At 36.2% G+C, this 24780-nt stretch overlaps 1 protein-coding gene across 3 annotated transcripts in view; it reads right to left on the bottom strand.

Moving 5' to 3' along the window:
- C3H1orf185 (chromosome 3 C1orf185 homolog) overlaps nt 1-24780 on the bottom strand; it is a 240986-nt gene that overhangs the window by 50525 nt on the left and 165681 nt on the right. Inside the window, exon 4 of one of the 3 annotated variants that reach the window (XR_011073390.1) lies at nt 22007-22255. The exons of 1 other annotated variant lie outside the window; for it this stretch is intronic. The gene's annotated coding sequence lies outside the window, so the exon portion shown is untranslated. Of the gene's footprint in view, nt 1-22006; nt 22256-24780 lie in introns of those variants that run through there. One more of the 3 variants, XR_011073392.1, reaches the window with a different exon arrangement.

Raw genomic sequence — 24780 nt, 5'->3', positions numbered from 1 at the left:
AAAAGGGAACCCTTGTGCACTGTTTTGGGGAGTGTAAATTGGTGCAGCCAGTATGAAAAACAGTATGGAGTTTCCTCAAAAAATTAAAAATAGAACTGTCATATGATCCAGCTATTCCACTTCTGGGTATTATCCAAAGGAAACAAAAACAATAACTCAAAAACATATATGCACCTCTCTGCTCATCGCAGCATTATTTACAATAGCCAAGACATGGAAGTAACCTAAGTATCCATTAATGAATAAATGGATAAAGAAAATACTGCATATATACCCACACACACACGCACACACACACACACACACACACGATGGAATATTATTCAGCCATAAAAAGAAGGAAATCTTTCCACTTGTGACAACATGGACAGGACTTGAGGGTTGAGGGTATTATGTGAAGTGAGATGTCAGACAAAGACAAATACCATATAATATCACTTACATGTAAAATCTAAACAAAACAAAAAAAACAAAAGCAAAAACCAGAACTCATAGATACAGAGAACAGATTGGTGGTTGCCAGAGGTGGGGGGTGGGGTGGAGGGTGGGTGAAATGGATGAAGGTGGTCATAAGGTACAAACTTCCAGTTATAAAACAAATAAGTCCTGGGGATGTAATATATAGCATGGTAACTATAATTAATTATACTGTCGTATATTTGAAAGTTATTAAGAGAGTAAATCTTAAAAAGTTCTCATCATAAGAAAAAAAAATCTGTGCCTAAAAAAAACTATTTTTCTTTTTGTCAAGGAGAATAATGTAGTTGACCATGTCTCCTTTTACATTTTGCCTTCTAGGAAGCTCAGAGTTAAATTTTAGGTTAAATATAGTTAATATGAAGACTTTCTATTTCAAAAAAATATTTTGCCAATTCTGAATCTTTACTCCTTATTTCTATTATGTTATTGAATGTGTTCTTGCTATAAGACCTTGTGGTAAGTTGTGTTGCATTCTTGACATAAAAGACCAGTACACGACTTTGGGCTTCCCTGGTGGTGCAGTGGTTAAGAATCCACCTGCCACTGCAGGGGACACTGGTTCGAGCCCTGGTCCAGGAAGATCTCACATGCTGTGGAACAACTAAACCCGTGTGCCACAACTACAGAGCCTGTGTTCTAGAGCCCGTGAGCCACAACAACTGAAGCCTGAGCGCCTAGAGCCTGTGCTCTGCAACAAGAGAAGCCACCGCAATGAGAAGCCTGACACCGCAACGAAGAGTAGCCCCCGCTCACCACAACTAGAGAAGGCCCACGAGCATCAACAAAGACCCAATGCAGCCAAAAATAAATAAATAAAATTTAAAAATTAAAAGAAAAAAAAGGCCAGTACATGACTTAAAGCTAATGCCCTAGCCTTACCATCACAAACCAGGAAGAACAGTTTAATATCAAATATGCCAAAATCAATATTTCTACTTAGGGAAAATGCTTTCCACTTTCCAATGGATAATACTAACTAATTTTATTCATTAGATCTGTAACTTTTGCATTGGGTGGGTAAGTTTTACAGCTAGCTCATCCTGAAGGTTTATCTGGACATAATATTAAAAATCAGATGGGCAGAAATTATAAGCAAGTCTTTAATGACTGATGCCAATTATAACAACAATTCAGAAAAGAGTTCTGCCCAAAACAATCTATTCCATGTTCAATAACAAAACAATAGCAACAAGCAAACAAAAAATACAAATAAAAACCCCTTGATACTTAAATAAATAAAGTGTAGTCATCATTGTAGATACTCTTGGGACTCATCTGTTTTTGAAGATGGGCTAGCCCTAGGGGGAAAAGTGCCAGATTTCAAAGCAGAAATTCTGAGCTAAATTCTGATTCCGCCTCTTGATGTCTACCTTGGGTGGGGTTGGGGGGAAGGTTGGAAAGATTAAATTAGCTAATAAAATTAAAAACATATTTTCGGACTTACTTCACTTCAGTATGATATTCTCTAGGTCCATCCATGTTGTTGCAAGTGGCAATATTCTTTTTTACGGCTGAGTAATATTCCATTGTGTATATATATACCATTTCTACTTAAACCAATCATCTGCTGATGGGCACTTGGGTTGTTTCCATGTCTTGGCTATTGTGTATAGTGCTGCTATGAGCATTCGGATGCATGTATCTTTTCGAACTAGAGTTTTCATCTTTTCACTCTGCCCAGGAGTGAGATTGCTGGATCTACTTTAGTTTTTTAAGGAAACTCTATACTGTTTTCCACAGTGGTTGCACCAATCTACATTCCCATCAACAGTATAGGAGGGTTCCCTTTTATCCATACCCTCTCCAGCTTCTATCATTTGTAGATTTTTGATGATAGCCATTCTGACAGATGGGAAGTGATACCTCATTGTGGCTTTGATTTTCATCTCTCTAATAATTAGTGATGTTGAGCATTTTTTTCATGTGCCGTTGGCCATCTGTATGTCTTCTTTGGAGAGATGTCTATTTAGGTCTTCCACTCGTTTTTTACTTGGATAGTTTGTTTATTGAGTTGAATGAGCTGTTTGCATATTTTGGATATTAACCCCCTGTCTGTCACATCATTTGCAAATGATTTTTTCCCATTCCATAGGTTGTCTTTGTTTTGTTGATAGTTTCCTTTGCTGTGCAAAGGCTTTTAAGTTTCATTGGGTCCCATTTGTTTATTTTTGTTTTTATTTCTTTTGCCTTGGGACACTGATGTAAGAAAATATTGCTATGGTTTATGTCAGAGAGTGTTTTGCCCATGTTCTCTTCTAGAAGTTTAATGGTGTCATGTCTTATATTTAAGTCTTTAAACCACTTTGAGTTTATTTTTGTGTATGGTGTGAGGGAGTGTTCTAACTTCATTGATTTACATGTGGCTGTCCAGCTTTCCCAACACCACTTGCTGAAGAGACTGTCTTTTCTCCATTGTATATTTTTGCCTCCTTTGTCATAGATTGATTGACCTTAGGTGTGTGGGTTTATTTTGGGGCTTTCTATTCTGTTCCATTGAGCTGTATGTCTGTTTTTGTGTCAATAACAAGCTGTTTTGATTATGCAGCTTTGTAGTATTAAGTGTGGAAGGGTTATGCCTCCAGCTTTGTTCTTTTTCCCCCAGGATTGCTTTGGCAATGCTGGGTCTTTTGTGGTTCCATATAAATTTTAGGATTATTTGTTCTAGTTCTGTGAAAAAATGTCATAGGTATTTTGATAGAGATCATGTTAAATCTGTAGATTGCTTTGGGAAGTCTGGCCATTTTAACAACGTTGATTTTCCAATCCATAAGCATGGGATATCTTTCCATTTCTTTGAATCACCTTCAATTTCCTTATCATGTTTTTATACTTTTCAGCATATAGATCTTTCACCTCCTTGATTAACTTTCTTCCTAGGTATTTTATTTTATTTTTTTGATGCATTTTTTTTTTTGGCTGCATTGGGTCTTCTGTTGCTGTGTGCGGGATTTCTCTAGTTGCAGTGAGCAGGGACTACTCTTCGTTGCGGTGCGAGGGCTTCTTATTGTGGTGGCTTCTCTTGTTGTGGAGCACAGGCTCTAGGTGTGCAGGCTTCATTAGTTGTGGCACATGGGCTTCAGTAGTTATGGCTTGCTGGCTCTAGATCTCAGGCTCAGTAGTTATGGCTCATGGGCTTTGTTGCTCCGTGGCATGTGGGATCTTCCCAGACCAGGGCTCGAACCCGTGTCCCCTGCATTGGCAGGTGGACTCTTAACCACTGCACTACCAGGGAAGCCCTTTGATGCAATTTTAAGTGGGATTGGTGTTTTTGCTTTCTCCTTCTGATATTTCATTGTTAGTGTAAAGAAATGCCACAGATTTCTGTATATTATTATTGTAGCCTGCTACCTTGCTCAATTAATTTATTAGTTGTAATAGTTTTTGTGGGGAGAATTTAAGGTTCTCTCTATAGAGTATCATGTCATCTGCAAAGAGTGACAGTTTTACCTCTTCCCTTCCAGTTTGGATACCTTTTATTTCTTTTTCTTGTCTGATTGCTGTGGCTAGGACTTCCAATACTATGTTGAATAGGATTCATAAGAGTGGGCATCCTTGTCTTGTTCCTGATTTTAAAGGAAAGGCTTTCAGCTTTTTGTTGTTGAGTATTATGTTGCCTGTGGGTTTGTCATAAATGGCTTTTAATGTGTTGAGATATGTTCCCTTATACCCACTTTGGTAAGAGTTTTTGTTTGTTTGTTTTTTTGTTTTTTGTAAAGACCCAAACTACCTGATGGCTTTTGGAGGGAGGGTTTTTATTTTTTATTTATTTATTTATTTGGCTGCATTGAGTCTTCATTGTTGCGTGCAGGCTTTCTCTAATTGCAGCGAGTGGGGGCTAATATTTGTTGTGGTGCATGGGCTTCTCATTGCAGTGGCTTCTCTTGTTGCGGAGCACAGGCTCTAGGCACACAGGCTTCAGTAGTTGCTGCACGTGGGCTCAGTAGTTGTGGCACATGGGCTTAGTTGCTCTGTGGCACGTGGGACCTTCCTGGACCAGGGATCGAACCTGGTGTCCCCTGCATTGGCAGGTGAATTCTTAACAACTGTGCCACCAGGGAAGTCCCTTGGTAAGAGTTTTTATCATGAATGGATGTTGAATTTTGTCACGTTTTTTGTCTATTGAGATGATCTAGTGGTTTTTGTCTTTCCTTTTGTTAATGTGGTGTATCATACTGATTGATTTGTGTTATGTTGAACCATCCTTGAGACCCTGGAATGAATCCAACTTGATCATGGTGTATGATCCTTTTTGTGTATCATTGGATTCAGTTTGCTAACATTTTTTTGAAAACTTTTGCATCATATTCATCAGAGATATTGGCTTGTAATTTCCTATTTTGTAGTGTCTTTGTCTGGTTTTGTTATCAGGGTGGTTGTGGCTTCATAGAATGAATTTGGGAGTGTTCCCTCCTCTTCAATCTTTTGGAATAGGTTGAGAAGGTCAGGTATAAATTCTTTTTATGTTTGGTAGAATTCCCCAGTGAAGCCATCCAGTCCTGGACTTTGCTTTCAGGGAGTTTTTGGGTTTTTTTTACAGATTCTATTTCACTTCTAGTGTTTCTTCTTGACTCAGTTTTGGCAGGCTGTATGTTTCTAGAAATTTGTCCATTTTTTCTAGGTTGCCCAATTTGCTGGCATATAACTGTTCATAGTACTCTCTTATGATTTCTTATATTGCTGTGGTATTAGTTGTTATTTCTCCTCTTTCATTTCTTATTTTGTTTATTTGGGTCCTCTCTCTTTTCTTCTTTTCTTCTTCTCTTTACTTCTTTTAGAATTCAATATCAAGAAACAGTCTTTTAAGACCAACTGACAATGTGTTCATTTGTCAGATATAAGAATTATATACCCAGTGTTTCCTTGCCTTGAATACAAGAAAGTTCAAACTAAAATTTATGCTTGATTATGGGAATTATGTTAACTAAAATTTTAAAATTATGACTCTTCTATTTCTCCTTCCATTTTTAACTTTTATATCTTAATCAGTTCTACTATATAACTTTCACTGAAAGCTACTTTAAATCCTTTCTGAAAGTAAGAAAGTTATACATTTCTTAAATTTGTTGGAACTTTGTTAGTACTTCAAAGAAAAGGGCCCCATACTATTCACTTTTTTGTCCCTGGGCACTTTAAAATTTATCCTTAAATTTTGCTTGCAGCATAGTACACAATAGAGATTGAACTATGAATGGTTCATATTATCATTTGAAGAATTGCTACACAATGGGGATGGAATTCATTAATTCCATAATTATTTACTGAGCACCTACCATGTGCCAGACACCATTTTGAAGCCAATGATACTGTGATGAACAAGATGAGGGTCCTGGGACTCATATTTTAGTAGGAGAGGACAAATAATAAACACATAAGCAAATACTATACTTTCAGAGAGTAATTAAGGTCTTGAAGAAATCACCTGAGAACCTGGTGGAAGTTGGAAAGGATACCTCAAGATAATGTGTATTTTCATACTACCATCCATGAAAAGATCTGAATTGTCAATTTGAAAGGGATACTGCCTATATCACCAGTTCAATCTTTAGGGGCAATTTTTTTTAAACAATGCTAAGGAGTCTCGTTTAAGGATTTAGAAGTAGAAGATGTTGAACGTTGCATCATTAGAGAATCAAAATAACACAAGCAATTATGTTATTTAAGCTCATTATACGAACAACAGAACAGTCTGTTGACTTTCACTAAGGTAGTCTTCTATTTTTATCTCTTAAGTTTCCTCTGCATTTTCCTAGGTTCTCTTCACTGTAACCTTTCTTCCAAAAGATGAGTGGATCATAAGCCAAAAGATAAACATGTATCACCAGCTAGGATAAGTACTTAAGTTTTCATTTCCCTGATGTGAATTAGATAGGTGTAATATCATTGAGGCCATTGTTTTCTCTTCTTCATGCAATTGCAGCATCCTCTGGTGGGCATTATTTTATTTAATAGCTTTTGAGAAAAGCTTTTACAGTTTTTGAGAAACAGGTTTTACGACATTTAGCACAGAAATAAAATATTATAATGCTTCATTATTTTCACTAAGTTACCAACTTCACAAAGTATTATGTTAGTGCTCAGTGTCAAATTTAAACAAGCATCTGAGAGATATGCAATTACATAAGTACAAATAATAATGACACTACTACAAATAAATGGTAATACATTATTCTGGAAAATCTTCAGTTGAATTTTGAGGGGAAAACAAAAATTTATCATGAGATTTAAATTCTCTAATTGTGCCCTATCCTTTTATATATTTTGACTTCTATCCCATGGTACATTTATTAGCTATTCAGAAAAACTAAAAATCACAACTGAAAAAGGTAAAATAAGTTATTTAATATAATTTTTTATATTTATTTGGGACAAAAATTTATTTGTTTCTAATGAGTAATACAAAATCAATGAAATAAAACAGCATAATTTATTTAAAAAATAGCAAAGATTCTTAGTTTTTATACGATGCTTTACAACTCAATCTCATAAATAGGTACTGATAATCTATAATAGAACATATAAGAAAAGTTGGAGGTTAGTGCTTTTTCATTCCTGTAATCTATTTCCTTCTAGTTATAGATGTTGCTGCTTTCCAAGGAGAACCTGTAATAAGGAAAAGGGTCTCAAGAGAACAAAGACAAAGTCATGATAGTGGGATTAATTGGAAACCCATCCCAGAGCCCTGAGATTCCAATATCAGAGATAGGGATAGAATGCCAGGAGAGTAAATTCTGCGTGGCTAACACATCATAAATGCTTATTATAACAAATAACTGAAGAGAAGGTGGGACTTAAGTCAGAACTTAATGGATGCATAAGATAAGAGTAAGTATAAAAGAAAGAGGGACTCAAATGCTTATGAATCAAGAGGGGTACTCTAAAGTTGCCAAATTCTAACCAGGGGCGCAATTACAGCTGCTGTCTGGGCACAGAGGACAAAACCACGAGTATAAGATAAGTGCTTAGCCAGCCTAGAAGAGTCACTAGGGCATTCTTTTTCTTTAATTGAAGTATAGTTGACATAGAATATCATGTTAGTCTCAGGTATACAACAGAGTGATTCAACATTTATACGGTATGAATTTATCACCACAATAACTCTAGTACCCATCTGTCACCATACAAAGTTATTGCAATATTATTGACTATATTCCCTATGCTGTACATTACATCTCTGTGACTTATTTTATAACTAGAAGTTTGTACCTCTTAATCCCCTTCACCTATTTCACCCAACCACCTCTCCCCACTCCCCTCTGGGGACTACCAATTTGTTCTCTGTATTTATAAGTCTGTTTCTATCTTGTTTTGTGTGTTCATTTCATTTCTTTTTTAGATTCCACATATAAGTGAAATCATATGGTATTTGTCTTTCTATCTGACTTATATATATCACTTAGCATAATACCCTCTACATCCATCCATGTTGTTGCAAATGACAAGATTTCACTCTTTTTTTATGGTTGACCAATATTCCACTTTATATATATATATATTCCACTTTATATATATATAGATATATAGATATATATAGATATATACACATATAGATATATACACACACACACACACCACATCTTATCCATTCATTTATTAATGGGCTCTTAGGTTGCTTCCATATCTTGGCTATTATAAATAATGCTGCAATGAATATTTTTGAATTAAGTTTTCATTTTCTTAACCAGGGCATTCTTATGTTACTTTTAAGATCTCTCAAATGGCTGCTAGTGTTTGGCATTTTCAAGTTTATAAATCTCTGCTATCCTAAGCTGACACTTTAAGATTGGTGCTCTGATTGCCATCTAAAATGTGACTGTTTACTTTCCTGAAGTTTCTATTCTAAACTGTTACTGAACTGACTAAACTCCACTTTCACAATTCCATGAAATTTTATCATTGAAAGTACTACTACTTTTTTTTCCCATTCCTTTCTAATCCTGATAAGAAACTCTGAAATAAAATAAGCATATATGTTAAGCTCATTATACATTATGAAATGATCAAATATATGACTATAAATTAATTTAACCTCCTCAAAACTGCAAAAGAATAAGAAGGAAAAAATAAAGTAGACTAATCTTTTCTACAACAGAAACTTCCAAGCCTTAGAGAATCAGGTCAATACAATCAGCAAACCTTATTGCAAGCAACCTTATAGATATAACTGTTTATATTAAATATGTTTTATATAATTCCATTCATGAAAGTACATATGTGAAAGATTTCCTTATAGTCACTGTTGTAATATAGTTTTTATAAAGACTATTTTAACGCAGTTTTGAGGCCCTGGCTAGAGGTTGGTCAGTTCCCTTTCTTGAGGAGCCAATTAAATTCATACCCCCAACCACCTCCCTTACAGAGCTCTCACACTTCAAATCACTGTACACTCACCCTAACTGCTCCAGGGCCAGGTAACAGACAACCAAGAACAGCCCCTATGTTCCAAAGCCTATGAAATTATTCAAACCAGTCCACCTTAAGCCTCCTTACCCTGCCTCACCCTATTCCTTCTCACAGAAATCAAAACAGAGGCATTTGCCTACTGTCCCCGACTCTCCCTCTGCCTTGTGATCTACACTGGTACTTCCCCTGAGTGGGCCTGTGTGGCATACTGCTTCTTTCTAGGGAGCTGTGAGTATAATAAACTGTAAAAGTCTTTCTGGTTTCTCTCTTTTGATCTGAATCTGGCCTCACATACCTCATTCAAGGTAATATGGATAAAACAAGTGTCAATAGGGAATTCCCTGGCGATCCAGTGGTTAGGACTTAGCGCTTTCACTGCTGGGCCCGGGTTCAACCCCTGGTCAGGGAACTAAGATCCCACAAGCTGGCTGCATGGCGTGGCCAAACAAACAAACAAGTGTCAGTAATAGTTGTCAATAGGGTCTATAGCTCTATCATCGACAACTATGTCCTGTTACTTGGGAGCTGCCACAAATCAGCAAAAGTGACTGTACGTTACCCCAGTAACTACCGTTTTATTTTAGCACAGTTCCAGTGATGCATGTATTAACCTAATAATGCTGAACCTGGAACTTTACCATTTGATCTTTTATTATCAAAAAATTATATTCTTAAGGTTGATTTTTTAAATGGCAATATTAATAAACAAAGAAAAATCTTTCAAACAATTTAAACTATCTTTTGAAGAAATTGTTACAAAGAAATAACCATGTTGGATAAGCAAGGCAACAAGGTAGAAGGACTAACTGAAATCTAACATAAAAGTAAGCACAAATGAAGAAAAACTTCCTACCATCCCTTGCACTGGAACAAAATCTTTTGGTATTGAGAGATGACTGTATGGACATTATGCAGAAATTGACCTATATGCAAGAAAACTTGAAACATTGCATATGTCAAGCCAGGAAATGTTAAATTAAACAATTTAATAAATTGAACCACCAGCATAGTTATAATACTTGATCTTTTTTTCCCCCGGTTATCCTGTGATCCCCATCAGGAGATGTAATAGCTAATGAGCTGGGCTGCTAGAGCTGAAGTTACTTTTTAAATATGCTATTTTCACAAGTATACTATTACTTGTACTAGAAGTAAATCTAGGTGTAGAATAACAAAAACAGTCTGGGAAATACTAAATAGGGTTGGTCACACACTCACCTAATGTATTTCACTTTGCTTTGTTGATGTTCTTCATCTCATCCCCAAAAAAGATCTCTAAAATAATTACAACTTGAAAGGGAAGAGACTTTAGCCATTATCTTTTTAGTGTTCCTATTAATAATATTCCAGTGCCATTCTACCTTATCTAGATGTAAAGTAAATCAAAGATTGACAGCAAGTTGTGGTTTACTTCCTACTCAGAGTTGTAAGTGTCTACAACCAGACTAAGTTTTCATCATAAAATAGTTTTATGTCCATCAACAGAGGAATGGATAAAGAAGATGTGGTACATATATACAATGGAATATTAGCCATAAAAAAGGAGCCAATAGTGCCATTTGCAGAGATGTGGATAGACCTAGAGACTGTCATACAGAGTGAAGTAAGTCAGAAAGAGAAAAACAAATATCATATAATGTTGCTTATATGTGGAATCTAGAAAAATGGTACAGATGAACTTATTTGCAAAGCAGAAATAGAGACACAGGTGTAGAGAACAAACTTATGGACACCAAGGGGGGCAGGGTGGTGGAATGAATTGGGATACTGGGATTTACATATATACGCTATTATGTATAAAATAGATAACTAATGAGAACCTACTGTATAGCACAGGGAACTCTGTTCAGTGCTCTGTGGTGACCTAAATGGGAAGGACATCTAAAAAAAGGGGGATATATGTATATGTATAACTGATTCACTTTGCTGTACAGCAGAAACTAAACAAAATTGTAAAGCAACTATACTCCAATAAAAATTAATTTTAAAAATAAATAGTTTTAGAGAAAACAAGAAAAAGCTTCTGCTTGCCGCACATACTTCTTTTTTTCCCCTCCTTTCACCAGTTTTTTAGGCATAGATAATTTTTTTCATTGACTTTGATCTATACTCCAAAGCCCCCAGCCTCACTCATTACATTCTGACTGTTAGTTTTTGTCACCTTATTAACCTCTTTCATTTTTGAAGTTTTCCAGATATAAAAATTAAATGCTCTTTCTTAAACATTATAAACTAAAGCCAATATTAGAAAAAAATAGATATCTACCTTGTCTGAAAAAAGATAGAAATTATAGATAGCAAAAATTCTTAGTAACACTAAATTTTTAAAATTGTGTTAATTTGAAGGACTTAAAATTCAGTCAAAATGTTAAACCTCCCAGTTTTCTGGTTTTTTGTACTTTAGTTATAAATTCCACTAAAATTCTTAGTTGTCCTGCCCAGATCTGGGTGGGTTAAAAATAATGACCAATAATGTCCACAGATCATCAGCTAAAAACTGCTAAAGATAATTAAATGGTTTAAGAAGTTTCCTACTTCTTGTACTACATCACAAAACTGCTATTTCATAAATTTAATCATGACTCTCACAGCTTACACTACGTATAATTGTGAATGACCTTCATCTTTTTTTTTTTTTTTTTAAGAAATTTACGTTCTTTTATTTATTTATTTATTTATTTATGACTGTGTTGAGTCTTCGTTTCTGTGCGAGGGCTTTCTCTAGTTGCGGCAAGTGGGGACCACTCTTCATCGCGGTGTGCGGACCTCTCACCATCGCGGCCTCTCTTGTTGCGGAGCACAGGCTTCAGACGCGCAGGCTCAGTAATTGTGGCTCACGGGCCCAGTTGCTCCGTGGCATGTGGGATCTTCCCAAACCAGGGCTCGAACCCGTGTCCCCTGCATTGGCAGGCAGATTCTCAACCACTGCGCCACCAGGGAAGCCCGCTTTCATCTTATTAAATATAGTTTTACTCATCTTCTTTTAACTGATTAGAAGATTAGATTACATTCTGATTACCTTCCTACCTTGAAGTTAAAATAAAAGACTTTATTGACTGGGGGGTGATGCCAACAAAATGGTGAAATAAGAGTTTTCTACCATCTTCCCCTCAAAGAACACCAATTTTGACAACCACCCATGGATGAGAATGCCTTTATGGAAGTCTGGAAGTCCAGTTGAGAAGTTCCAGCACGTCGTTGGAGGGAAAAAAAAAATCTGAGATTGGATGCATTGAAGAAGGTAAAAGGAACAGTTTTACTTTACCCCCAAGGCAGCACAGTTCAGTGCCAAGAGATCTTCTTGGTCCATGATTTCTCCCATGGGAAAAAGTGAGAGTATGTGAGTAAGCACCCAGATTTCCCTAATTGTTCAGGATGCTGCCAAAAGGCCCATTTCTCCCTTGAATACTGTCATGAACTGTACAACAGAGGGTCAGAGAGGGGCTGAAAGAATGGCACCCAGGGCTCAGAATACAACATAACAAAGGGACACAGATCCTACTAACCACTTCATGAACTCCATCAGGAAGCCCACGCACAATCCACTGGTGATGCCATTTCTGAGGATACAACAGCTGGCCCATGGACAGCCCAAACACTCTGCAGGCCACATCCACACCCTGACACCCCAAAGTCGGTTCCCTGTGCATGCCCTCAGAAGTGAGAGCAGGTCTTTGCAGATGGCTAGTGAGCACATGCAGAATGCTGGCCTGACTCTGTAGGATTGAAAGAAAGCACACAAACAAGCATTCAACATTGCCCTAAGGAAGGAAAACGGAAAGTTGTCAGTACCCGACCTGACTTTGCAGGATTAAGAAAAGACACACAGACTTAAGAATTCCCCACTAGAAGGGAAAAAGAAGTGTGGAACATAGAGAAGGACTGAGAAAGCCTCAGAATCCCTAATAGGTCAGACAGAAGGTATTTATCTCTTGAGGCCAGTCAGTTAAGACTAGAAGAGGCAATTGTTTCTTCAAATGTTAAGACAGCAACACAAAACTTCCAGGAACAAGAAAAAATGAAGAAAACGTGACACCATCAAAAGAATGCAATAATTTCTAGTAACCAACCCAAAGAAATGGAGCTATGCAATTTGCATGAGAAAGGATCCAGAATTCTAACACACACTTACACCAATGGACAGATCATACAGACAGAAAATAAATAAGGAAATACAAGCTTTAAATGACACAACAGATCAGATATTTTCTTTGATATTTATAGGACGTTCCATCCGAAAGTGGCGGAATACACTTTCTTCTCAAGTGCACATGGAACATTCTCCAGCATACATCACATCTTGGGTCACAAATCAAGCCTCGGAAAATTTAAGAAAATTAAAATTGTATCAAGCATCTTTTCTGACCATAACACTATGAGATTAAAAATCAAATACAGGAAACAAACTGTAAAAACACAAACACATGGAGGCTAAACAGTGCACTACTAAATAACCAAGAGATCACTGAAGAAATCAAAGAGGAAATAAAAAAATACACAGAAACAAATGACAACGAAAACATGATGACCCAAAACCTGTGGGATGCAACAAAAGCAGTTGCAAGAGGGAAGTTTATAGCAATTCAATCTCACCTCAAGAAACAAGAAAAACCTCAAATAAACAATCTAAACTTACACCTAAAGCAACAAGAGAAAGAAGAACTAAGAAAACCCAAAGTCAGTAGAAGGAAAGAAATCATAAAGATCAGATAAGAAATAAATGAAATAGAAATGAAGAAAACAATAGCGAAGATCAATAAAATTAAAAGTTATTTCTTTGAGAAAATAAACAAAATTGATAAACATTTAGCCAGACTCATCAAGAAAAAAAGGGAGAGGACACAAATCAATAAAATTAGAAAAGAAAAAGGAGAAATCACAACTGACACCACAGAAATACAAAGGATTACAAGAGACTACTACAAACAACTGTATGCCAATAAAATGGACAACCTGGAAAAAATGGACAAGTTCTTGGAATGGTACAATTTTCCAAAACTGAACCATGAAGAATTAGAAAACATAAACAGAGCAATCACAAGTAATGAAATTGAAACTGTAATTAAAAATCTTCCAACAAACAAATGTCCAGGACCAGATGGCTTCACAGGTGAATTCTATCAAACATTGACAGAACAGCTATCACCCATCCTTCTCAAACTCTTCCAAAAAACTGCAGAGGGAGGAACACTCCCAAATTCATTCTACGAGGCCACCATCACCCTGATACCAAAACCAAAGATATAACAAAAAAAGAATATTATAGATCAATATCACTGATGAACATAGATGCAAAAATCCTCAACAAATTACTAGCAAACAGAATCCAACAACACATTCAAAGGATCATACACCATGCTCAAGTGGGATTTATCCATGGGATGTAAGGATTCTTCAGTATATGCAAATCAATCAATGTGATACACCACTTAACAAATTAAAAAATAAAAACCATATCATCATCTCAATAGATGCAGAAAAAGCTTTTGACAAAATTCAACACCCATTTATGATAAAAACTCTCCAGAAAGTGGGCATAGAGGGAACCTACATCAACGTAATAAAGGCTGTATATGACAAACTCACAACAAACATCATTCTCAATGGTGAAAAACTGAAAGCATTTCCTCTAAGATCAGGAACAAGACAAGGATGTCCACTCTCACCACTCTTATGCAACATAGTTTTGGAAGTCTTAGCCACGGCAATCAGAGAAGAAAAGAAATAAAAGGACTGCAAATTGGAAAAGAAGAAGTAAAACTGTCACTGTTTGCAGATGACAATGATACCATACATAGAAAATCCTAAAGATGCTACCAGAAAAGTGCTAGAACTAATGAATTTGGTAAGGTTGCAAGATACAAAATTAATGCACAGAAATTTCTTGCATTCCTATACACTAACAATGAAAGATCACAAGGAGAATTTAAGGAAGCAATCCCATTTACCACTGCAACAAAAAGAATAAAATACCTAGGAATAAACCTACTTAAGGAGTCAAAAGACCTGTATGCAGAAAACTATAAAACACTGATAAGAGAAATCAAAGATGACACAATCAGATGGAGAAATATACCATGTTCTTGGATTGGAAGAATCAATATTGTGAAAATGACTACCCAAAGCAATCTACAGATTCAGTGCAATCCCTATCAAATTACCAATGGCATTCTTCACAGAATTAGGACAAAAAATATTACAATTTGTATGGAAACACAAAAGACCCTGAATAGCCAAAGCAATTTTGAGAAAGAAAAACGGAGCTGGAGGAATCAGACTCTCTGACTTCAGACTGTACTACAAAGCTTTAGTAATCAAGACAGTATAGTACTGGCACAGAAACAGAAATATAGATCAATAGTACAGGATAGAAACCCCAGAGATAAACTCACACACCTATGGTCACCTAATCTATGACAAAGGAGACAAGAATATACAATGGTGAAATGACAGCATCTTCAATAAGTGGTGCTGGGAAAACAGGACAGCTACATGTAAAAGAATGAAATTAGAACACTACCTAACACCACACACAAAAAATAAACTCAAAATGGATTAAAGACCTAAATGTAAGACCAACCAGACACTAGAAAACTCTTAGAGGAAAACACAGGGAGAACACTCTTTGACATAACTCGCAACAATATTTTTTTGGATCTGTCTCGTAGAGTAATAGAAATAAAAACAAAAATACAAATGGGACCTCATTAAACTTAAAAGCTTTTGCACAGCAAAGAAAACTGTAAACAAATGAAAAGACAACACACAGAATGGGAGAAAATATTTGCAAACAAAGCAATGGACAAAGGATTAATCTCCAAAATATACAAACAGCTCATGTAGCTCAATATCAAAAAAACAAACAACCCAATCACAAAATGGGCAGAAGACCTAAACAGACATTTCTCCAAAGAAGACATACAGATGGCCAAGAGGCACATAGAAAGATGTTCAACATCACTAATCATTAGAGAAATGCAAATCAAAACTACAATGAGGTATCACCTCACACCAGTCAGAATGGCCATCATCAAAAAAATCTACAAACAATAAATGCTGGAGAGGGTGTGGAGAAAAGGGAACACTCTTGCACTGTTGGTGGGAATGTAAACTGATATAGCCACTATGGAGAACAGTACGGAGGTTCCTTAAAAAACTAAAAATAGAACTACCACATGACCCAGCAATCCAACTACTGGGCATATATCCTGAGAAAACCATAATTCAAAAAGTTACATGTACCCCAATGCTCATTGCAGCACTATTTACAATAGCCAGGACATGGAAGCAGCCTAAATGTCCATTGACAGATGAATGGATAAAGAAGATGTGGCACATATATACAATGGAATATTACTCAGCCATTAAAAGGAACAAAATTGAGTTATTTGTAGTGAGGTGGATGGACCTATAGACTGTCATACAGCGTGAAGTAAGTCAGAAAGAGAAAAACAAATACCGTATGCTCACACATATATATGGAATCTAAAAAAGAAACGGTACTGATGAACCTAGTGGCAGGGCAGGAATAAAGATGCAGATGTAAAGAACGGACTTGAGGACACGCAGTGGGGGGAGGGGGAAGCTGGGACCAAGTGAGAGATTAGCATTGACATATATACACTAACAAATGTAAAATAGATAGCTAGTAGGAAGATGCTGCATAGCACAGGGGGATCAGCTCGATGTTTTGTGACGACCTAGAGGGGTGGGATAGGAAGGATGGGAGGGAGGCTCAAAGGGAGGGGATATGGGGATATATGTATACATATAGCTGATTCAGTTTGTTGTACAGCATAAACTAACACAACATTGTAAAGCAATTATACTCTAAAAAAGAGGTAATAAAAAAGATGTGGTACATATATACAATGGAATATTACTCAGCCATAAAACGGAACAAAATTGGGTCATTTGTAGAGATGTTGATGGACCTAGAGTCTGTCATACAGAGTGGAGTAAGCCAGAAGGAGAAAAACAAATATTGTATTATAACACATATATGTGGAATCTAGAGAAATGGTACAGATGAACCTATTTGCAGGGCAGAAATAGAGATGCAGACGTAGAGAACCGACATGTTGACACCAGGGGGGAAGGGGAGGATGGGATGAATTGGAAGATTAGGGTGGAAATATATACACCACCATGTGTAAAATAGATAGCTAGTGGGAACATGCTATAAAGCACAGGAAGCTCAGCTCCGTGCTCTGTGACAACCTAGATAGGTGGGATGGGGGTCGTGGGAGGAAGATCCAAGAGGGGGGGATATTGATATACATATAGCTGATTTACTTCATTGTACAGCAGAAACTAACATAATATTGTAAAACAATTATACTTCAATAATAATAATAATAAAACTAGAAGAGGCAATTGTTTCTTAAAATGCGAAAACAGCAACACAAAACTTCAAGGAACATGAAAGAATAAAGAAAACATGACACCATCAAAAGAACACAATAATTTCTAGTAACCACCCCAAAGAAATGGAGCTATGCGATTTGCATTATAAAGAATTCAAAATGTTGTTTTAAGGAAGTTCAATGAGTTACAAAAAACACAGAAAGACAAGTCAATGAAATCAGGAAAACAGTACATAAACAAAATGGGATGTTTAACAGAGAGCTAGAAATCATAAAACAAAACCAAGAACTCTGGAGTTGAAGAACACAATGAGCGAAATGCAAAATGCACTAGAGAACATTAAGGTCATACTTGATCAAGCAGAAGAAAGAATATATGAAGTAGAAGACAGGTCATTTGAAATTATCCAGTCAGAAAAGAACAAAGAAAAAAAATGAAAAGGAGTGAAGATAGCCTACATGAACTTGAGATACCATTAAGCGAAACAATCTATGAATTACTGGATTCTCAGAAAGAGAAGATAGGGAGAAAGGGGTAGGAAGCTTATTTAAAGAAATAATGGATGAGAACTTCCCATATCTGGGGAGAGACTCAGATATCCAAGTTCATGAAGCTTATAGGTCCCAAACTGAAATCAACTCAACTCAAAAATATCTTCTCCAAGTCACATTATAATTAAACTGTCTGCAATCAAAAATAGGTGAGAGAATTTTAAAAGCAGCAAGAGAAAAAACTTCTCACCTACAAGGGCCCATAAAGCTATCAGTGAATTTCCCAGCAGAAACTTTGCAAGCTAGGAGAGAGTGGGATGATATATTCAAAGTACTGAAAGAAAAAACTACCTACCAAGAATAATTTACTTGACAAAGTTGTCTTTCAGAAATAAAGAACAAATAAAAACTTTCTCAGACAAACAAAAGCTGAGGGAATTCATCACCACTAGACCTGACTTACAAGTAATACTGAAAGGAGTTCAAGTTGAAATGAAAGGACACTATAGAGTAACATGAAAACATATGAATATATAAAACACAATGGTAAAGGTAAGTATATAGTCACAACCAGAATATTCCAATACTGTAATATAGTGGTGTGTTAATCATTCAACTCTAGCATAAAGGTTAAAACAAAAGTACTAAAAATAATTAATAATGCTTAATGAATACACAATATAAAAAGACGTAAGTTGTGACAACAAAAACATAAAATGTGGGAGGGGGAGTAAAAGTGTAGAGTTGTTGTACAAAACTGAAGTTAAGTTCATATCAACTTAAAATAAATTGTTATATCTTTAACATGTTTTATGTAAGTCGCATGGTAACCACAAAGAAAAAACCTACAGTAGTAGCAAGAGAAGAAGAAAGGAACAAGGGAACTAAAAAATAGCCAGAAAACGATAAGATGACATTTGTAAATCCATACCAATCAGTAATTACTTTAAAGTAAATGGATTAACTTCCCCATTCAAAAGGCAAAGCATGACTCAATGGATAAAAAAAAAAAAAAAAAGACCCAATTGTATGGTACCCAAAAGAAACACTTCAGGGACTTCCCTGGCGGTCCAGTGGTTGGGACTCCGCACTTCCAGTGCAGGGGGCAGAGGTTCGATCCCTGGTCAGGGAACTAGGATCCCACATGCCACATGGTGCAGCCAAAAAAAAAAAAAAATAAGGAAAAAGAAACACTTCAGCTTCAAGGACATTCATCAAAGTGAAGGGATAGAAAAATATATTCCAAGCAAATGGAAACCCAAAGAGATAACCCTTGCTCTCTTTTGCAAGCTACACTTACATCAGACAAAATAGACTTTAAGTCAAAAACTGTAACAAGAGACAAAATAAGTCATTATATAATGATAAAATGATCAATTCATCAAGAGGATATAACAATTGTATACATGCATGTACTCAACATGGCAGCACCTAAATATATTAAGCAAATACTAAGGGAGAAATAGACAGCAATATAATAATAGTTAAGGGACATCAAAACCCCATTTCCAACAATGGATAGATCATCCAAACTAAAAAACAATTTCAAAAACATGGAACGTGAACTGTACATTAGACCAAATAAACCTGACAGACATAGAAATAACATTTTATCCAACTACAGCAAAATACATATTTTTCCGAATAGCACATGGAACATTCTCCAGGATAAAAAATATATTAGGCCACAAACAGATCTTAATGAATTTAATATTAAAATCATACCAAGTATCTTATCCAACTATAAGAGCATGAAACTAGAAATAAGTAAGAGGAAGAAAACGGAAAAATTCACAAATACATGGAAATTAAACAACACAAACCTGAACAACAAATGGGTCAAAGAAGAAATAAAAAGGGAAAATAAAAAATATCTTGAAACAATTGAAATGGACACATAACATATCAAAACTTATAGAATGCAGCAAAAGCAATTCTAAGAGGGAAGTTTACAGTGATAAATGCCTACATTAAGAAAAAAAAGAAAGACCTCAAATAAACAGCCTAAGTTTATAATGGAACTAGAAAAAGAAGGAAAAACTAGAGCCAAAGTTAGCAGAAGGGAGGAGATAACAAAGATCAGAGCCGAAATAAATGAAATAAAGATGAGAAACACAATAGAAAAGACCCAAAAAACTAAGAACTGGATTATCTTAGGATAAATAAAATTAACAAACTTTTAGGTAGACTAAGGAAAAAAAGAGAGGGAGTACTCAAATAAAATCAGAAATGAAAAACAAGAGACAGAAATACTAAGGATCATAAGAGACTACTATGAACAATTACACACCAACAAATTAGATAGACAAGAAGAAATGGATAAGTTCCTAGACACGTACAACCTACCAAGACTGAAACATGAAGAAACAGAAAATCTGAACAGACCAAGAATGAGTAAGGGGTTGAACCAGTAAACAAAACTCTCCCAACAAAGAAAAGCCCCAGGACCAGATAGTTTCCCTAGTGAGTTCCAACAAAGATTTACTGAAGAATTAATGCCAATCCTTCTCAAACTCAAAAAAACACCCAAAAGAGAAGGAAACACTCCCAAACTCTCTTTATGAGACCAGCACTATTACCCTGATACCAAAGCCAGATAAGGACACAACAAGAAAAGAAAATTACGGGCCAATATATCAGATGAATGTAGATTTTAAAATTCTCAATGAAATACCAGCAAACTGAATTCAGCATGTTAAAAGGATCATAAACCATAATCAAGTGAGATTTATCCCTGGGATGCAAGGATGGCTCAAAATACGCAAGTCAGTAAATGTGATACACCACATTAATAGAATGAAAGATAAAAATCATATGCTGGGTGAAGGAGGTCAAAAGGTTAAAAAAAGCAGAATTTCTCTCCTGACATTTACAACAGCATGGATGGACCTAGAGGGTATTATGCTTAATGAAACAGAGAATGACAAATACTCTATTCTCTCACTTATATATAGAATCTAAAAAATAAATGAATGAACATAACAAAACAGAAACAGACTTACAGATATAGAGAACAAACTAGTGGTTACCAGTGGAGAGAAAAAAGAGGGAAGGGGCAAGATAGGAATAGGGGGTTAAGAGAAACAGACTACTATGTGTAAAGTAGATAAACAACAAGGATATATTATACAGCACAGGGAAATACAGCCATTATTTTGTAGTAACATTAAATGGAGTATAATGTATAAAAATATTAAAGCACTAAGCTATACACCTGAAACTAATATAATATTGTAAATCAACTATACTTCAATAAAGAAAAGAATACTGTCAAAAAAGTAGAATTTCTCATTAATTTTTAGATTGATTACATACTTTGGATACATTGGTTTAAATAAAACATATTACCTGTTTATTTAAGTAATAGAATTAATTTCACCTAAAAAAACCATATGATCATCTCCATAGATGCAGAAAAAGCATTTGACAAACTCAGTGTCTTTTCATGATAATAACTCTCAACAAATTGGTTATAGAAGAAATGAACCTCAACATAATAAAGACTATATATGACTAGCCCACAGCTAACATCTTACTCAGTGGTGTAAGGTTGAAAGCTCTTCCCCTAAGACCAGAAACAAGACAAGGGTGCCCACTCTCATCACTCCTATTCAACACAGTACTGGAAGTTGTAGCAAGAGCAATTAGGGAAGAAAAAGAAATAAAACACATCCAAATCTGAAAGGAAAAAGTAAAGTAGTCTCTGTGTGAAAATATTATCTTATTTGTTAGAAAGTGCTGAAGATTCCATGCCAAAAAAAAAAAAAAAAACCGTTAGAAATAATACAAAAATTCAGTAAAGTTTCAGGATACAAAATCATTTGCATTTGATACACTAACAACAAACTTCCTGAAGAAAGAAATAAAGATAATAACCCCATTTACAATAGCATCAAAAAAAATAAAATACTTATGAATAAATTTAACCAAGGAGGTGAAAGATCTGTACACTGAAAAGTGCAAAACACTGATGAAAGAAACTGGATAAGACACAAATAAATGGAAAGATATTCTGTGTAAATCAGAAAAATTAATGTTAAACTGTTCATACTCCACAAAACTAATGTAATCCCTATCAAGATTCCAGAGGAATTTTTTACAGAAATAGAAAAAAAAATCCTAAAATTTGTGTGGAACCACAAGGACCCTGAATAATCTAAGTTATCTTGAAAAAGAAGGACAAACCTGGAAGCATCACACATCCTGATGTCAAACTATACTACAAAGCTATAGTAATAAAAACAATATGGCAGGATCTGCCCACGGACCTGGCTCCCCCGGGCAGCTGACGCGAACCTGGTCTCCTCAGGACCCGCTGGGGCTTTGGCTTCTGGAACACATGGGGCTGAGTCCATGCTGACAGCGCAGGGGCTTCGGGACAACACAGGGTCAAGTCCATGCTAATGGGAGCCAAGTCTCCTCAGGAGTTGCTGAGGCTTCAGCTTTGGGACGTTGTGGAGTCCAGTTCACGCTGATGGGAGCCCCGTCCCCTCAGGACCTGCTGAGAGGTGGTGTGGCTGACGGAAAAGAATGTCATATAAATGAGGTCATACAGTGTGTAGCACTTCAGACTGGATTCTTTCACTTAGCAATGTAATCCACAGGACCCAAGACATGGTAGCTACTAATATACTCTACCCATGGTGCCTGTTAATATCATGTGGACTCCTACAAGGGAAATAAGTATCACAACTGTGGTTGAATTTGGTCTGGCCGTGTGGACGAAAGGCTCTTGGTGCTCCAGCCAGGCGTCAGGGCTGTGCCTCTGAGGTGGGAGAGCCAACTTCAGGACACTGGTCCACAAGAGACCTCCCAGCTCCAAGTAATATCAAATGGCGAAAATCTCCCAGAGATCTCCATCTCAATGCCAAGACCCAGCTTCACTGAACGACCAGCAAGCTACAGTGCTAGACACCCTATACCAAACAACTAGCAAGACAGGAACACAACCTCATGCATTAGCAGAGAGGCTGCCTAAAATCATAATAAGGCCACAGAACCTCAAAACTCACCACCAGACGTGGACCTGCCCACCAGAAAGACAAGATTCAGCCTCATCCACCAGAACACAGGCACTAGTCCCCTCCACCAGGAAGACTACACAACCCACTGAACCAACATTAGCCACTGGGGACAGACACCAAAAACAATGGAACTACGAACCTGCAGCCTGTGAAAAGGAGACCCCAAACACAGTAAGATAAGCAACATGAGAAGACAGAAAAATACACAGTAGATGAAGAAGCAAGGTAAAAACCCACCAGACCTAACAAATGAAGACAAATAGGCAGTCTACCTGAAAAACAATTCAGAATAATGAGAGTAAAGATGATCCAAAATCTTGGAAATAGAATAGAGAAAATACAAGAAAGTTTTAACAAGGACCTAGAAGAACTAAAGAGCAAACAAACAATGATGAAAAACACAATAAACGAAATTAAAAATTCTCAAGAAGGGATCAATAGCAGAATAACAGAGGCAGAAGAACGGATAAGTGACCTGGAAGATAAAATAGTGGAAATAACTACTGCAGAGCAGAATAAGGAAAATAGAATGAAAAGAACTGAGGACAGTCTTAGAGACCTCTGGGACAACATTAAATGCACCAACATTCGAATTATAGGGGTCCCAGAAGAAGAAGAGAAAAAGAAAGGGACTGAGAAAATATTGGAAAACATTATAGTTGAAAACTTCGCTAATATGGGAAAGAAAATAGTTAATCAAGTCCAGGAAGCACAGAGAGTCCCATACAGGATAAATCCAAGGAGAAACACGCCAAGACACATATTAATCCAACTATCAAAAATTAAATACAAAGAAATAATATTAAAAGCAGCAAGGGAAAAACAACAAATAACACACAAGGGAATCCCCATAAGGTTAAGAGCTGATCTTTCAGCAGAAACTCTGTAAGCCAGAAGGGAGTGGTAGGACATATTTAAAGTGATGAAGGAGAAAAACCTACAACCAAGATTACTCTACCCAGCAAGGATCTCATTCAGATTTGATGGAGAAATTAAAAACTTTACAGACAAGCAAAAGTTAAGAGAATTCAGCACCACCAAACCAGCTTTACAACAAATGCTAAAAGAACTTCTCTAGGCAGGAAACACAAGAGAAGGAAAAGACCTACAATAACAAACCCAAAACAATTAAGAAAATGGGAATAGGAACATACATATCGATAATTACCTTAAATGTAAATGGATTAAATGGTCCAACCAAAAGACACAGACTAGCTGAATGGATACAAAAACAAGACCCGTATATACGCTGTCTACAAGAGACCCACTTCAGACCTAGGGACACACACAGACTGAAAGTGAGGGGATGGAAAAAGATATTCCATGCAAAAGGAAATCAAGAGAAAGCTGCAGTAGCAATTCTCGTATCAGACAAAATAGACTTTAAAATAAAGACTATTACAAGAGACAAAGAAGGACACTACATAATGATCAAGGGATTGATCCAAGAAGACGATATAACAATTATAAATATTTATGCACCCAACATAGGAGCACCTCAATACATAAGGCAAATACTAACAGCCATAAAAGGGGAAATTGACAGTAACACAATCATAGTAGGGGACTTTAACACCCCACTTTCACCAATGGACAGATCATCCAAAATGAAAATAAATAAGGAAACACAAGCTTTAAATGATACCTTAAACAAGATGGACTTAATTGATATTTATAGGACATTCCATCCCAAAACAACAGAATACACATTCTTCTCAAGTGCTCGTGGAACATTTTGCAGGATAGACCATATCTTGGGTCACAAATCAAGCCTTGGTAAATTTAAGAAAATTGAAATCGTATCAAGTATCTTTTCTGACCACAACGCTATGAGACTAGATATCAGTTACAGGAAAAAATCTGTAAAAAATACAAGCACATGGAAGCTAAACAATACACTACTTAATAACCATGAGATCACTGAAGAAATCAAAGAGGAAATCAAAAAATACCTAGAAACAAATGACAATGAAAACACGATGACCCAAAACCTATGGGATGCAGCAAAAGCAGTTCTA

This window comes from Eschrichtius robustus, chromosome 3, assembly GCF_028021215.1.
Source record: "Eschrichtius robustus isolate mEscRob2 chromosome 3, mEscRob2.pri, whole genome shotgun sequence".
Lineage (NCBI taxonomy): Eukaryota > Metazoa > Chordata > Mammalia > Artiodactyla > Eschrichtiidae > Eschrichtius > Eschrichtius robustus.
The sequence above is the reverse complement of the archived record's forward strand: the minus strand, read 5'-3'. Positions and strand labels throughout refer to the sequence as shown.